Below are 14,763 nucleotides of genomic sequence, written 5' to 3' on the forward strand. Positions count from 1 at the left end.
TATGATACTTTCTGGCTTAGTAGCAGATGCCCATTATAATTGTCAAAGTAATCCTAATAGGCAGTGGCAGGGGGTGAGGTGGTGGATTGCCCACCCCTTCCAAAGTCATACTACTGACACCAGGCAGGGCAGGAAGTTCTGATTTTATTAACAGCAGCACACAATTTGGTTTCTTGGGGAGCCAGAATTGGGGGCTCTGGCTCCAAAGCCACTTTCATCCAGGCCCTGAATGCCCCATTCTGGGTCCTACTGGCAATGGAGGGGGAAACACTGAACTCTCTCCTTGCTCCCTTCATTATTGGATTATTGAACCATCAGCTCCATATAGGCAAAAGAAGCTCAAGGTTTTCAGAAGATAATGGGGAGATATATTTTTTTAAATGCTACTATGGTATATTTAAGCAAATAAAATATCAATGATGCAACTTCATCCTGAGGGGGCAAGAAGCAGGACCACTACAAAACACCAGAAGCAACATTTATTGAACAACTTACGTTGGCAGAAAGTTAAAAGAACTATGGGAATAGTATACTGTTCTGAGGGAGTGGTGTTTCTAGGAATCTTATAGTAAATAGTTTTTCTGTGCCAACATCTGGAAAGGCACTAAAATAAATGAAAATAAGAATTTTAGATTTACAGGAAGCAGCTGTGAAGTGTGAAAACAATTGTGCTTTTCAGTCTTCAGTAAGATGTAACTTATCAGCAGTTTTCTCACATGTATTAACAGGGGTATTAACAATACATCCTCTTCTTTTTTTAGCTGTAGTGCTAGATCAGGCATAGGCAAACTTGGCCCTCCAGATGTTTTGGGACTACAACTCCCATCATCCCTAGAAAACAGGACCAGTGGTCAGGGATGATGGGAGTTGTAGTCCCAAAACATCTGGAGGGCCGAGTTTGCCTATGCTTGTGCTAGATCAGAAAGAAGGTGCAGTCTTTATTTCTGAAGGAGTCAATCCCCTGTTACCTGCCCCACTGAATATGTACCGTTAATTAATTCCACAAACTGCAGAAACTAATACTGGTGCTGTATACTGAGACAGAATAGTTAGTAATACACGTGTACCACATATAATGATTTTAAGGAAACTACAACTCATTTAGTATACTATAAAACAGGAGAGAGACCAAGAGGCAGGTGAAGAGTCACAGGTATCTCCCCCTCCTGCTGTGACAATCTCCACTCGCCTCCCACTCTTGTCTCCCGGAACCAGGAGAGGCATGAGAAGGGAGAAGTTAATTTTACACAGGCATAGTTTCAGATTGCTTGGGGAAAACCCTAGAGAGGATGGGACTTCAGCAGCTGTGGGGAGGTGGAAGCATTCAGTCTCAGTAAATACTTCATGGGGGCAAGACCTACTACAGAGATAAGTTGCTGTGCTCATTAGGCCTGGCACTCCTGTGCAGATACAGTTTTTGCTAATAAAGAGTTAACTGCAACGTATATGGTGTGATTTACTGCTGGCTTGCTCCTGCCACCAACTCTGGAAAACAGCTTGTCAAGATGTTTTAGATTTTTATTTCCCTGAACTGCGTTCTACTTTAACCTTGAATAAGTGTCAACTAAGGCATTGGCTCTTCTAGGTAGAATCAAAAAGGAACCTGCAAATAATTAGAAAGACAAAAATTTCCGCTTGGCACCCACTCTTGAGAACAGAGTATATTACAGCTAAGTTATTTGACCAAACTCTCACCAGTTTCCTTAATAAATAATAATGTCTTTATTGAATTGCGTTTCCAAGTGATCCCCACTGCAGTTTGGGATGGTTGCTACAACAAGGTCCCTTATGCAGATAGACTTTACATTTGTGGTCAACCCCAGGTGGAAGACATCACACATTATCTGTTAGCCTGCTTCTTATATAGAGACCCAAGAAATCAAGCTGGATTTGAATTATGGGTGTATAATCTGTATTCTTTTATTGGTACTGTTGCTGTGGGTTTGTCATGGTCTATGGCTAAGAATAATAAACTTATATGGATTGATTGACTTTTCATGAGTAATAAACAAACACATATTATATCTGGGCCTGTTTCAAAGCGTGCCCCCCCCATCAGATATTTAAATCCATTTTATCTCTTACTTTAAACAGACATTCGCTGCAATTCTTCAAGTAATTTACCATTGCTTACTGCACTAAGCCCTCTTGATTAATAAAGAAGTTAATGTGGTATGCCCTTTGGAAACAAATTTATATTTCATAACTTCTAAGTCCCTAATATAAAAGTATTTTGAATTCAGCAAGGAACGTAGCTGTTCAGGTGTGCCAACTTGAATAAAATAATGTGGGGGGCCAGGTAAGACCCACCCCACATAATTGATCACAAGTTGTGGCGTGCACAAAACATTTGATTATTTATTTGTCATTTTCAATGCAAAATTACCGGTACAACAAAAATTGCAAACATAAAATCCAAAAAAGGGGGGAAAACAACTACAAAGAAAACCATGCCATCATAATAATCTTTATGTACATACACATATTGACTTCCATTTGAATGGCAATACCCGTCAACTTGGGGGGACCTCCGCCCCCTCAAATATTTTATGAGTGGGGGACAAAGGGAACTCAGCCCCTAGGAACTGGCGCCTATGTATGTATTGAACATGTTAACCTGTACCAACTAGCATGTTTTAAACATCACACTTACTGCCCCAACGTGTTTAAAGGCTGCTCATTTCCCTTGATCTCTGAATGTCTTAGGCAGGGCACGATCCAGTTGTTCTTTTGCACCCTCAACACCCTCTCCTAGCGGCCTCAAGCCCCTATCCCTGTATGTAGCCTTTTCACAAATTAAAAGCAGTGTTTGTAGGACAGCTGTGTGCATTTAACAGCACATTTAAGGGACTCGCTGGGTCAAGCCTGCAATATCCCCCCAACACTTCAGGTTTTATACTATCTACTCAACCTTTGCCAGTAGCTTCATGTGGGGAAATGTGTTCATAATCCTGTTACTAAAACTGAAAAAGAGAGAGGTAGACCTGCTTTTTGGATTAAGGATAACTTGCAGCTCTGCAGAACTATCAAGTGCTGTCAATAATCCATGACGACATGTAGAACTCTATTAATAAGAAATGCTGTTATGTGGAAAAGGCGAAGCTGGTGTGGTGTCCTAGTTCCAAAGGAACTGAATACTCACTGTGACACAGCATCTTATACCTTCCCATATTAGATCATCCAATATATTTGACACAGAGGAATTATAACATGGCATGGTCATACTAGTCAAATTCTGGAAGGTGGTCTAAACAGACATGAGCAATACATTCCCCAAGATATAAAATATAAGTAACCACTTTTTAAAAACCGTTCATAACATTTCGAGGATGAATCAGGACACAGGAAGTTGTAGGGAAGCAGTGATGCACAAAAATAATACAATTTAAAGTATAATTCTGGTTCTATTTCCAGAATGCTAGAATGAAAATTGCCTATTATAACCATGGAAGGAAAAAGAGTACAGACATGCATAACAATCAGAAGAGTGCGATTTCATATGAGAAAAGGCTAAAAAAGATTATGATTCAGTGCTACATTGTGCTGGACAGGTAAGATGTGCATTAGTTTTACATCAAATTGATAAAAATTTGCAACAAGTTCAATTAGAGGAACATAGTGGAAAAATCCAATATACTTTCAGTTATTACAGCAATAGGGGTTCTATTTTCATGGATTAAATATTGCATAGCAATTTACATTTTAAAATACTTTGAGCTCATGGCACATGTCCTTACCATTCAGTTTGCAATGAGAAATATATCTATATAGCTCATCTCTTATGAACCTGATGGACTATCCACTGTCCAGTTTAAATCTATGTTCTCCTAATAGCTGGCTTTGTTCTGTGAAAAGAGTAGAATACTCACACAAGTTGGTCATTTTCAAAACTGATGACGCTTAAAAGGAAACATCTTAAATCAACCTGTAGCTGATGTCTTGTATGACCGTACACTTCCATATTATTGTATGCATTAAAAGCATATTTCCAGATTACACTGATAAAATAATCTGTTTTTAATTTGTATATAATCATTAAAAGGCAATGGCACACAGAGCAAAAATTGTACTCATCATTACATAGAAACAGTCTGTGCATACATTACAATTTGTGGTGGTAGAGGGTAAGTCTGTGAAATATTAAACCACCCTTTAGCCAGTGGGCTGTATCCAATGGTGCCCTTTGCACTGACATGTTATAGGTGGTGGTGGGGAATCAGTCTAGAACAGGCATAGGCAAACTTGGCCCTCCAGATGTTTTGGGATGGTCAGGGATGATGGGAGTTGTAGTCCCAAAACATCTGGAGGGCTGAGTTTGCCTATGCCTGCTCTAGAACATATCCATGGGTCCCTTCTAGGCCAGCAATTTTATATCAAGGAGGCTTAGAAACTAGAAGAGGCCGCTGAACTGGTCAGACTAGTTTTTTTGTAATAAAATGGCCTTAGCTAGCAGTTAAGTATCACCATTTACATGTCCAAAGAATCTGTCCTGTTGCTATGGAGACAAGTGGGTGGGCTTTTTCCCACTTCACCAGTCTGAATGCCACCTCATCCTCTGCAACTGCACCAGGCATTCTTAGCCTGTTCCTTAATCAGGGCCAGATTACCATTCTCCATTGGAAAAACAACAATAACCTTGAAGTGCAGGGCCAAGTACAAATATTTAAGAACTTCTGATGTAGAGGAAAGGGTGACATTTCCCCCAGACCACAGCTCTTGGCACTGGAGCTCTCAGTTTCCCTTCTGTAACTCCATGTGTCACTTCAAGTGCATGAAGTGCAGCTATCTCCTCAAACAAAACAAGAAGTCAAAGGTTTGACCAACCCTTTGTTTTTTACTCCACTCCAGCCTACCAAGTGCAGTAGCAAAACAAGAAGTCTACACATGTCCTGTGCTGCTCAGTATTTTTTGAGGGGATCAGCTAAGTACAATCCTCATAGAGACAATGCATTGTGTATCCGACAAAAGGTACAAAAGAGCCCATATCTGCATGAACCTAAAGCCTCAAATGCAGAGTTTTTGTTGACAACAGACAATTTGCTGACAGCTAGCACCTCATATAATGCCCTATTATTCCTACGCAGCCTGTATGAGGTTCAGAGCCTGTGCTTCCATAGCCAATTCAACATTTGGAGCTTTGATACACAGCTTCAAAATAATTATTTAGCAAAATAAATAAATAAATAATTTTAAAACCTGCAATTTCTCACTGGAAAGCATGCCATATTGGGTTGCTCAGGACTGGATTAAAGAAAGTGGTCCCCCTAAACCCTGCTTTCTGATCTAGCAGTATTAATTCACATAGAAAATAGGATCACAGAACCTTCACTTTTGCCCGGTCTGGGTCCTCCTGCATTAGCTGTAGAATCTTTTCTGTTCAAGGGTGTTCTGATTCTTGCACAGGGGGGAACCACAGCTTTCATTGAGGATAGTAGTCCTAAAATGCAGGGGATTTAAAAAGAGCTCAGTGCAGGGAGCAAACCGGGATTTTTCCTGGTGGGAAATACCTGGACACTTTGGGCACTTTGCTCAGCTGATAGTAATGCCTTAATCAGTAGAATGGGGAGGGAAGCATTTTGTTGTGATCCCGCCCCCCTCACCCTGCACCTACTCTAGATCTGCTAGAGAGTTGGGGGATCCTCTAGGACAGATTGAGGGGAACATGTTGGTGGGCGGCTACAGAAGAGAGGAAAATAACTGGAACTTGCTTCTCTCCTCGCACTGCTGACAGAAACCTTACTATCTGCTGAACAACACTGTGATACAAACCTTTCTGTGCTGCCAGGGCCTCTGTTTAACTGCAGTTTCCAGCTTTCTCAGCACAATAGTTAATCCAGCTGTAATGCCAATAAAATGATGCACAGAAAGGGAAGGCAACCAACCCCCTTTCCACCCTCTGTAGAGGCAGTGAAAGTAAGATTGAGTGTTGCTGAGTGGAAAACTTTCCCTTTCCCTGATAAATCACTAGGGGGTGAAAGGAAGCCTTGAACTCCCTTTTAGTATATAAATATTAACTATAGTTAATCTTCATTATTAATGTGTTATACTGGCATCCCACCAAGGGATTGTGTGGGAATATTGTATATAACCCATATTTCATTTTTAAAAATCACAATGTACTTATAGGAATATAAGTAGGTGTGTTGAATTGTGGCTGCATCTTCAGGATGTTCTTTATCTTGCTGCTGTTACATGTCTTGCAAACTGTAATTTTTGATGGTATTTTTAGGGCATTTATCTTTACCACAGTACTGAAAGGAACATCTTAAGCTATGTTCCCCAGGCCATCACTTCATTTTAGGGGCCAGCTACACTGTTTCCTGTAGAAATCAGACCTGGGCTCCTGAGCCTTGCTGGATTAGGCCAAAGGCCCATCAGTCCACTATTCCGTTCTCACCACATTCTGTTCTCACTGATGCCTATGAGGAGCCCACAAGCAGAAGACGGGCACAAATGATTCTCTCGCACAAGGCCAGTCCTTTTCTTTAGCCAAGCTGGTACACTGGTCTCTGGTGGTGCCCTCCCAGCCCCCTGAACTTCCTTGCTTCATTGTCTGCCCAGCCCTGCTTCCATCACTGCCCACCAGCTGCTCCCACTCACCCAGCAAGGCTGTCCATCACTCCCTCCACCTCCTGTCTGCCTCATTTTAGGAAGGGCCAAGGGCGTACTTTCTCAGAGCAAGGCATCCTGGATAATGTGGCTGGAAGTATGCCTGTGTTGCAGTCATGGTTTGCTGCAGCCGCTATAAATTTAGGGGAATGGCTTAGGTTATCAAATAATCTTTACTATTTGCTAAATTTAAGCAGTGTTTCTTACTGCTGAAGTAAACCATCCTGCCCAGGATTTTCCGCTCTGAGGAAGGACCATCTTGGCTTTTTAAAGAGAATGACAAGAAGGAAGGAGGTCGCAGAGAGCCAGTGGCATATTATGGGTTGCCAGTGCCCAGGGCAAGGCAAGTATCCTTGGCACCACCCGCCGATAGCCTGGAATGAAGGGGTAGTAGCTTGGTGACCTACCTGAGTGCCAGCTGTAGTGCCCAATGAGTGTTGAGCATGGTAGAGAGTGAGAAGGGGGACTGGTCAGGAGTGGGTATATTTCTAAAGTCCATGTAGAGGGTGCCCTAGCAACCAGCTGTTACCCAAATCCCTTCCTCAGTCTGCCCATTCAAACACTGGGAGATATTCTGTGTGATAGGGAGGGTGCACTATTTATTATTTATTATTACTACATTCTATTTTTTCCTTTGAAATTTTGTGCCCCTAATAATTTTGCGCCCGGGACAAGTGTCCCTGTAGCCCCACCCATGCTACAGCACTGTAGAGAGATTGCATTCTTACACTGGTTTTGTATGTTAAGCAAGGCTGAACATTTAGTTTATTAATTGGTTAGATTAATTTATTGAAAATCCCCTATCATCAACTAAAAATGTGTCCTCAGGTAATCAGGAAGAAGGTATAACAAAATAAAATTACACATAAATGAGAAATCAAAGAGCGGTAGCTTTTTGTTTGCTGCTATTTAAGATTAGTCACTCTCTCTGTAGGCGATAGCTATTTATGGGTAGACGGTGACCTGGCTACAAGCCCACACTGGGAAGGAATGTTTCATTTTATTCAATGGCAAACTGTTGGCAAGCCAATGACAGTTCCAGCAGGCTTCTGAAGAAGTCCAATATTTAGATCAGGTGGTTGTGGTGCAAAGTATTGGGTTAAAAATGATATTAGATTGTTAGGGTTCTGGGTTATTGCGTGAGAAAGATAACATCTAATTATAGCTATGAATTTAGCATTATTATTATTTTCTCAAAAAAGAAACACATCAGGACATAAAAACCTTCATCTGGGGGTCAATGCATATTAAGCCACATTTATTCTTGATGAGGAGGCTAGGACACTATTATTAATGGCAGTACCAAGAGTTGCATTTATCACTGCTGTGAGCATAATCCTGCCAAAGATATGCCTCTTAATTAATTACGCTAGGTGAGTTGGTTACATATTTTCAACTGAAACCAATGAGTCTTTCAGTTGCTTAGGTTTGGCTTGTGCAGAAGGTCACTTACGCAGAGGGGCTTTCACAACCCTTGTGCCTGAGGTGCCACATCCTTATGCCTGCAGTTCTGTGCACTCTAGTAGGTGCTGTTTGGAGTGTTTCTGAGGAGTAATAATAATAATAACAACGACAACAATAAATACTTATTGTGTTGTATTTATGTTATATTTATTAAGAACCAGATATAAAGAAATGCAAGAATAAAAGGTGCACCTTCAGAGTAATGAGTATATTATGCTAAAGATAAATTAGTTTTCTCTTTTTCTATTATTAAACATGTTAGTTCCTCCAATGTACCTCCTTCTATTGATAAGCGAGTCTTTTTCTGAACTACCAAATGCCAATACTTTAATGTTTATACATTTGCTCAGAATTTCACACAAACTGGTATAGCACATATTTCACAGGAGACTTACAGAATTTTCATTCTGCATTTATTTGATTTACTGTAAATGGTTGTTTATTTCTGGATCATTCTTAATAGGTTTGATTGGTTTTGCTCGTTTTGTAACTGGATTTGTAATGGCTTTTAGTCAAATACAATAAATGATTGATTGATTGATTGATATTTATAAATACCCAAGCTGTGCACAAGTAGACATATGTCTTTAAAATGTCAACACAGTCAAAATCTGCCTCTCAGATCTCCAGGAGACAGTCAGCACCCAAAGATGCTGTTAGCTTTTCTAGAGCTCAAAACCCAGCATTTTAACTCTAACTTAAGTCAGTGCTTTATGTTCACTGGCTTACATAATCTCCACCAAGAGTATGTGTGAGAGAAAGACATGCTTTTCCTTTCCAGAATAGTTGAGGGCTACTTTTTAGTCATCTGTCCAAGTGGTTTGACCACTTTAGCAGACTCTTTCCCAGATTCCAACCTTATAATAAAATCACTGAGTTGGAAGGGACCCTGAAGGTCATTTAGTACAACCCCCATCAGTACTATTAAGGTATCAAGAAAACAATATAAATTTTAAATAAGACAAATACTGTAGGTCATAATGGCCAGATGGATTATTGGCAATTTTTACATCAAACCTTTGAATAAATAGTTATGCCTGTTTTGCTTAATTATATCAGGCAGACTGGTAAGATGCTTAGCACCTGAAACAAAGTAAATATAGTACTGATACTAAAATCTGATGAAATTCTAGAATGATCAGAATCTTAAAGACCAGTATCATTGATAATGACAGATTATAATGCTCTAAACTCTCTTTTGACAGCTAGATCAAGGAGTATTTTTTAAAACTTATGCTAGTACAGAAGACAAAAATGGATTTATAAAGAGAATAAAGTTAAAGGACAGACTAATGTGGTACAAAGTATAAACTCTAATAAGAGGCTCATCATACTATACTTTTAGATGCTGAAAAGGCTTTTGACAGGGTAGAATGGGGTTTCTTAAAGAAAGTGTTGGTGAAGAACAGTAATTGGATAAATATATACTGTGGAACCTTGGGTTGCGTACATGATCCATGCAAGAGGCATGTTCGCAACCAGCAGCGTTCGCAACGCGCAGCACTACATCTGTGAACGCGCGGGTTGCGATTCGGCACTTCTGCGCATGCACAAAAAGCGATTTAGTGCTTCTGCACATGCATGAGTGCTGAAACCTGGAAGTAATCCGTTCCGGTACTTCCGGGTTTGGCGCGGTGCACAACCCGAAAACACATAACCTGAAGTGTCTGTAACCTGAGATACCACTGTATATGACAAACTAACCACCATAATTGCCGCGAATGGCTGTTTAACCAACTTCAAAGAGAGGTTCATAAGGGAACACTTTATTACCTTTATTTTAAAATTCAACTTATTTCTTGCTTCCACCACTAGCAATGACAGCAGCCTTCATTTACTGTGCTCTCCCTTCCAACATGCAAAATCAGGAGTTGAAAAGGGGAGTGCATAAGATAGTATGTGCACTAGCATAAACTTGCTTCAGTTCTGTATTCTGTTAAACCATTGTATTTGGACTGATGATTCTATCACTAGGACATTCTGTGCTACAGCATTCCAGATTTAGATGTCTGCTATAACTATATCTCCCACAGTGGCTCTAGGCACTATTATTATAGAGAGATCCTACCTGTCGAAGGCTTTGTTTTAAAGGGAACGGAAATCGTGTTCTACCTGAGCTATAAGTACATCATGTTTCTTTAGAGATGCTTGGCATTTGTTGAAGGATGGAAGCCAGCTTGAGTAAACCTTTTGAGAAAGAATGCAGGATATCAATGATAAAAAAGAAACAAAAATTGGGTCAAAGTAGACATGGCAATAATTGTGTGAATGTGATTACTCTGGAATATTTATTTTGTTATGTTTCCCCTAGGATTTTTTCCTATAGTCAGGTCTTACGTTTCCCCAAACCTGCCCATGTGCCATTGATCTTAAATTGTTTAAGATACTGTACTTAAAAGGATGGAAAGTACTGTATTGATTGACAGCTTATTTTTCTAGTGTAATGTTAATAAACTGACAGCCAAGCATGTCTACTCAGAAGCCTCACTGTGCTCAACTGGACTTACTCCCAAGTAAGCAGGTGTAGGATGGCAGCCTCGCGCGCTGCTTCTCCTGCATTATCCCTGTTCCTTCTCTTCACTTTCCTCAAAATGTGAAATCCTTGCGTCTAATAGAAAAATATATCTCCTGGCAGGGCTGAGCAAAGCTGAGCATATGGGAGTTCAGCCAAAGTAACAGGGGAGCGCGGGTACAAAAGGCGAGGCAAAACGGCACTGTGTGTATGTGTGCCACTGACTCCGCCCCAGCTTAGGCTTCCTAGTAATTATGCAATGATATCTTTTAATTCTAAAGGATACCCCGAATCTGGTAACAAAACACCCCACCGAGCATCAGGGCCGTCTCTGGTTGCAGAATCGTCGGCGATGGAAACATGCCCTTGTGATGCATCCATTGCATTGGCGAGCTACATGTTTGGTCCGGACTCGGGAGGGACAGAGGGACCACGAAACTAAGGAATGGTGGTTCCAGATTCGACGGGGAGCCATAGGCGCGTGGGCAAACTTTGCCTTGGCCCCCTTTCCCCCGAGAATCGCGCCTCCCCTCTCATCGCAACCGGCCCCTCCCCAGCCTCGGTTTCCCCACCGGCGCCTGTTCCTAAGCGCTACGTGACAACCGCGTCCCCATTCCTTTCACACACATCGGGCTGCGTGAGCGGAGAGCTGATATTGCTGAGAGGCACCTTTCTCTCTTCCCCACCTCCCACCCCTTTCGCTTTCTTTCTCCTTCTTCGCCAGCGTCTCTCTCTCTCTCGCTTTCTTTCTCTCTCTCTGTCTCTTTCGCCCTTTCCTTTCGGACTTGCCTATATTTGGCGCGCCCGGAAACCGCCCGCCGGGGCTGCATCTCTCTCTCTTTCTCTTTCCCGCCCTCCCCCTCCTGCGCGGCTTTTGTGAGTGACACCAGCTCACATCAAGGAGGAGGAGGAGGAGGAGGGGAAGGCAGGAAGAAAGAGCGCGCAGGGGGGCCGGCAGGAGCGCGAGTGAGCCGCCACGGATTTTCCTCCGCGCGCAAAGAGAGAGGAGAACGAGAGGCTCATCCGAACAGGTAATTCCAGAGCAGCTGGCGAGGGGCGGGGAGGGGCGAAGCGAGCCAGCCGTCTGTTGGGAGGCGGGTTGCCCCCCTCTCCGTCGCAGGCAAGGGATGGGCAGGGCAGAGGGGAGGGGAGCGGGGTTTTGGGGGGGAGGGAGGCGTGCAGGAGATGCGGGGAAGGGGCTGGCTGGGCGTGAGAGAGACCCCCGCAGAGAGCGGCCTTGCCTGGTGGCTCTCGCCGCAGCCCCTCTGCTTGGGCGTGGGAGGCCAGAGGGGGCGGGAATCGGGAGCGAGCTACTGAGGGGGATTGATTTGGCGCGCTCTCGTGTGTGTGTGTGTGTGTGTGTGTGGAAGGGCTAATCTGGGTCACCGTCTCTCTCCCTCGTTTCCCTCCTCCCCCGCCCATGGGGAGCCGTGGCCTGCAGCTTCGAGGGGCCCGGTCGACTCTAAGGGACCAACCTGGAGGTTTTGTCCCCCCCCTCCAGGATCGCATCTAGGTGTGGGTGTGACTAGCGGCCGGCTCTTTATTCAGGGCAAAACGCCACAGCTCTTAAGTGTGTTGGCAATGGGCACCTGGCATGCCTCCCGGAGGGGGGGCGGGGGAGGAGGATTGTTTCCCCATCGTGGGCTTTGACCTGTGCTGGTTCTGCAGCTCAGGCCTCAGGGACGTGCCTTGTTTCTTGCGCGCTGCTGTGATTTTGTTTCTATAGCCGCCCACAGCAGCGGGGAGAGAAAACGCGTGGGCTTCTGTTGGCCTTGGAGTCGTTGGGCTTCGCCTTTTGGTGCAGGGTGGCAACCTGACAGCGGCAGGTCTGTGACTGATGCGTGCCTGCCTGCCTGCGTGTCTTATTTCACGCCTTTTAAGGCAACCACCTGGCTGTTTGCAGTGCTTAGGTTTCTGCTAAGGGATGCTCCTAATGGTTCACTTCGCCTAATCTGTTTAGGGAACAACACTGGACTCTCAAGAAGCTGTGGATCATCTAGGGCACAGGGTGGCAATGGGGCACTTGTGGGCGTGGCAGATTCCCGCAAGGTGTCATCCTTCACTACTCCCCTGCTGAAAGAAAACCTCTTTTAACCACTGGATGGCTCGCCCTCCCCCCCAAGCCTAGCCACAGTGTGGGTGATGATTTGGGGAAGGTTTACAGCTGGGTGTTTTAGGGGAAATATATATGATTTTCTGTGGAGTGTCCAGAATAATCCCAAGAGTGCAAATATAGATCATTTTTTTATTGTAATTTTATGAGCTGCAGCGATTGTTTGCAGGAATAGGATAGTGAGTCAGGTTCATTTGTTAGCAAATTAGATTCAGTTTTGGAAAAAGAATTTCTGTAGTGACTTCTATTAACATGACAGTATATTACAGGAAAGCCTTTGTTAGAGGAAAAAACAAAACACAGTTATAAATAAAGCTTTGTTTAAGTCACCACAAGAAAAAGCAGGAGTGCTAGGTGATGTGATTCATTTTTCTATTAAATTACAAGAATTTATTTACTGTACTTGCATCCATTTTTTCTCCCTAATATAAAGCCAATCATCCAAATTGTGGAGAACACTGAGTTAATTCAGCTCCTTATAAAACTGCTTAATATCACATACAACCACATAGACTTTGCTTGCAAACACGTTTTTTAATCAATGAAGGGAAACTAAATTAAATTGTACTTTTAAATATTTGCTTCAGAACTTTAAAGTAAAGATTTAATAGAATAGGATAGTGTATAGTTTTGAAATATATGTAAGTCTTTTCCCTATAGAAGTAAACAAAATAAAGTTAGTTCCTATGTCTATAGAATGGTCATCAGAGGACTTGTGGTTCATTCACTCCTTCCTTGAGTGCTGCTCTAAAGGATGTGTTGTCAATGCTGGCACATGAATAAAAGATGTTCTCTTAATTAAATAAAAATGAAAAGGGGCTGTGCATTATTCACTACTGCACTAAGGCTAATGCATTACTGGCCTTGGGTGTCTAGTGTGGACCGTGGTTCTAGCAGCAGTGAAAGGATATACCTAAGGGACAACACTATTCCATATATATTATATATAGCCAATTGGAGTAGTCTTAGTTGTTTGCTGGTTCAAATCAAGCTTTTGTAATAGAGCATAACAGAAGATTCAAAGCCCTGATTATTAGGTACTGTGCCATTTATGTGAATGATAGGAGTGGATTAGTGGATAAGAACATAATAATAGGCCAGCTGCATCAGACCAAAGACATAATAATAATAATAATAATAATAATAATAATAATAATATTTATACCCTGCCCATCTGGTTGAGTTTCCTTGGCCACTCTGGGTGGCTTACAGCATATCTAATCCTCTTCTCACAGTGGCCAGCCAAGTGCCTCTGAGAAGCCCTCAAGGAGGTCCTGAGCTCAATAGTACTTCTGTCATGATCCCCAGCAACTGAGGCACATGCCCTTGACACTTGACCATTGCCATCATGACTAGTAGCCATTGACAGCCTCGGCCTCTGTGATTTTGTCTTAATTCCCTTTTAAAGCTTTCCAGGCTTTCCCATCACTACATCTTGTGGTAGCAACTTCCACAGCTCACCTGTGCACTGAGTGAGGAATCACTTCCTTTTACCTGTCCAGAATCCCCCAGCACTTACCTTCATTGACTGACCCTAGTATAATGAGGGAGAGGGAAGGAAATGGTCTGTTCAGTTTTTACATACGGTGCATAATTTTCCGTACCTCTGTCGTGTCCCCCCTTTCTCATCTTTTCTTCCCTAAACTACAAAGTCTCAAGGCTTGTAACCTTAGCTCATAGGGGAGTTGCATCCCTCTGGCTGCCTTTTTCTTCACCTTCTCCATCTGCAACAGCCTTTCTGAAGTGCAATGACCAGAACTGCGCACAGTATTCTGGGTCTGGATGCACCATAGATTGGTGCAAAGGCATCATTAGTTTGGAATGGATAAGAAGCTGAAGTGGGGAAGCCTTGACATGATGGGAGAATTGACAAACCCAGGTTGCTTCCAGACAATCTGCTAAATGAGCATTTGCTGTAGTTCATTCGTGGGAAGGTTAGATGACCATAGGTCAAAGCAAGTGTTATCTTACAATTTCCAAGGCATTTCACCCATCGCATTCCTCTTCTCAAAAAGTCTGAGGGAAATGGGTTATGCAAAACCTCCCAATCAACTAAAATTTAATA

General features: G+C 42.7%; 1 protein-coding gene across 1 annotated transcript in view; it reads left to right on the forward strand.

Annotated features, from left to right (window-relative positions):
• Nucleotides 1-11,222: 11,222 nt before the first annotated feature.
• CAP2 (cyclase associated actin cytoskeleton regulatory protein 2) overlaps nt 11,223-14,763 on the forward strand; it is a 39,111-nt gene continuing 35,570 nt past the window's right edge. The window contains exon 1 of the mRNA XM_081918473.1: nt 11,223-11,616. The gene's annotated coding sequence lies outside the window, so the exon portion shown is untranslated. The remainder of the gene's footprint in view (nt 11,617-14,763) is intronic.

The sequence above is a fragment of the Podarcis melisellensis genome (assembly GCF_964234715.1).
Source record: "Podarcis melisellensis genome assembly, chromosome: 7".
NCBI lineage: Eukaryota > Metazoa > Chordata > Lepidosauria > Squamata > Lacertidae > Podarcis > Podarcis melisellensis.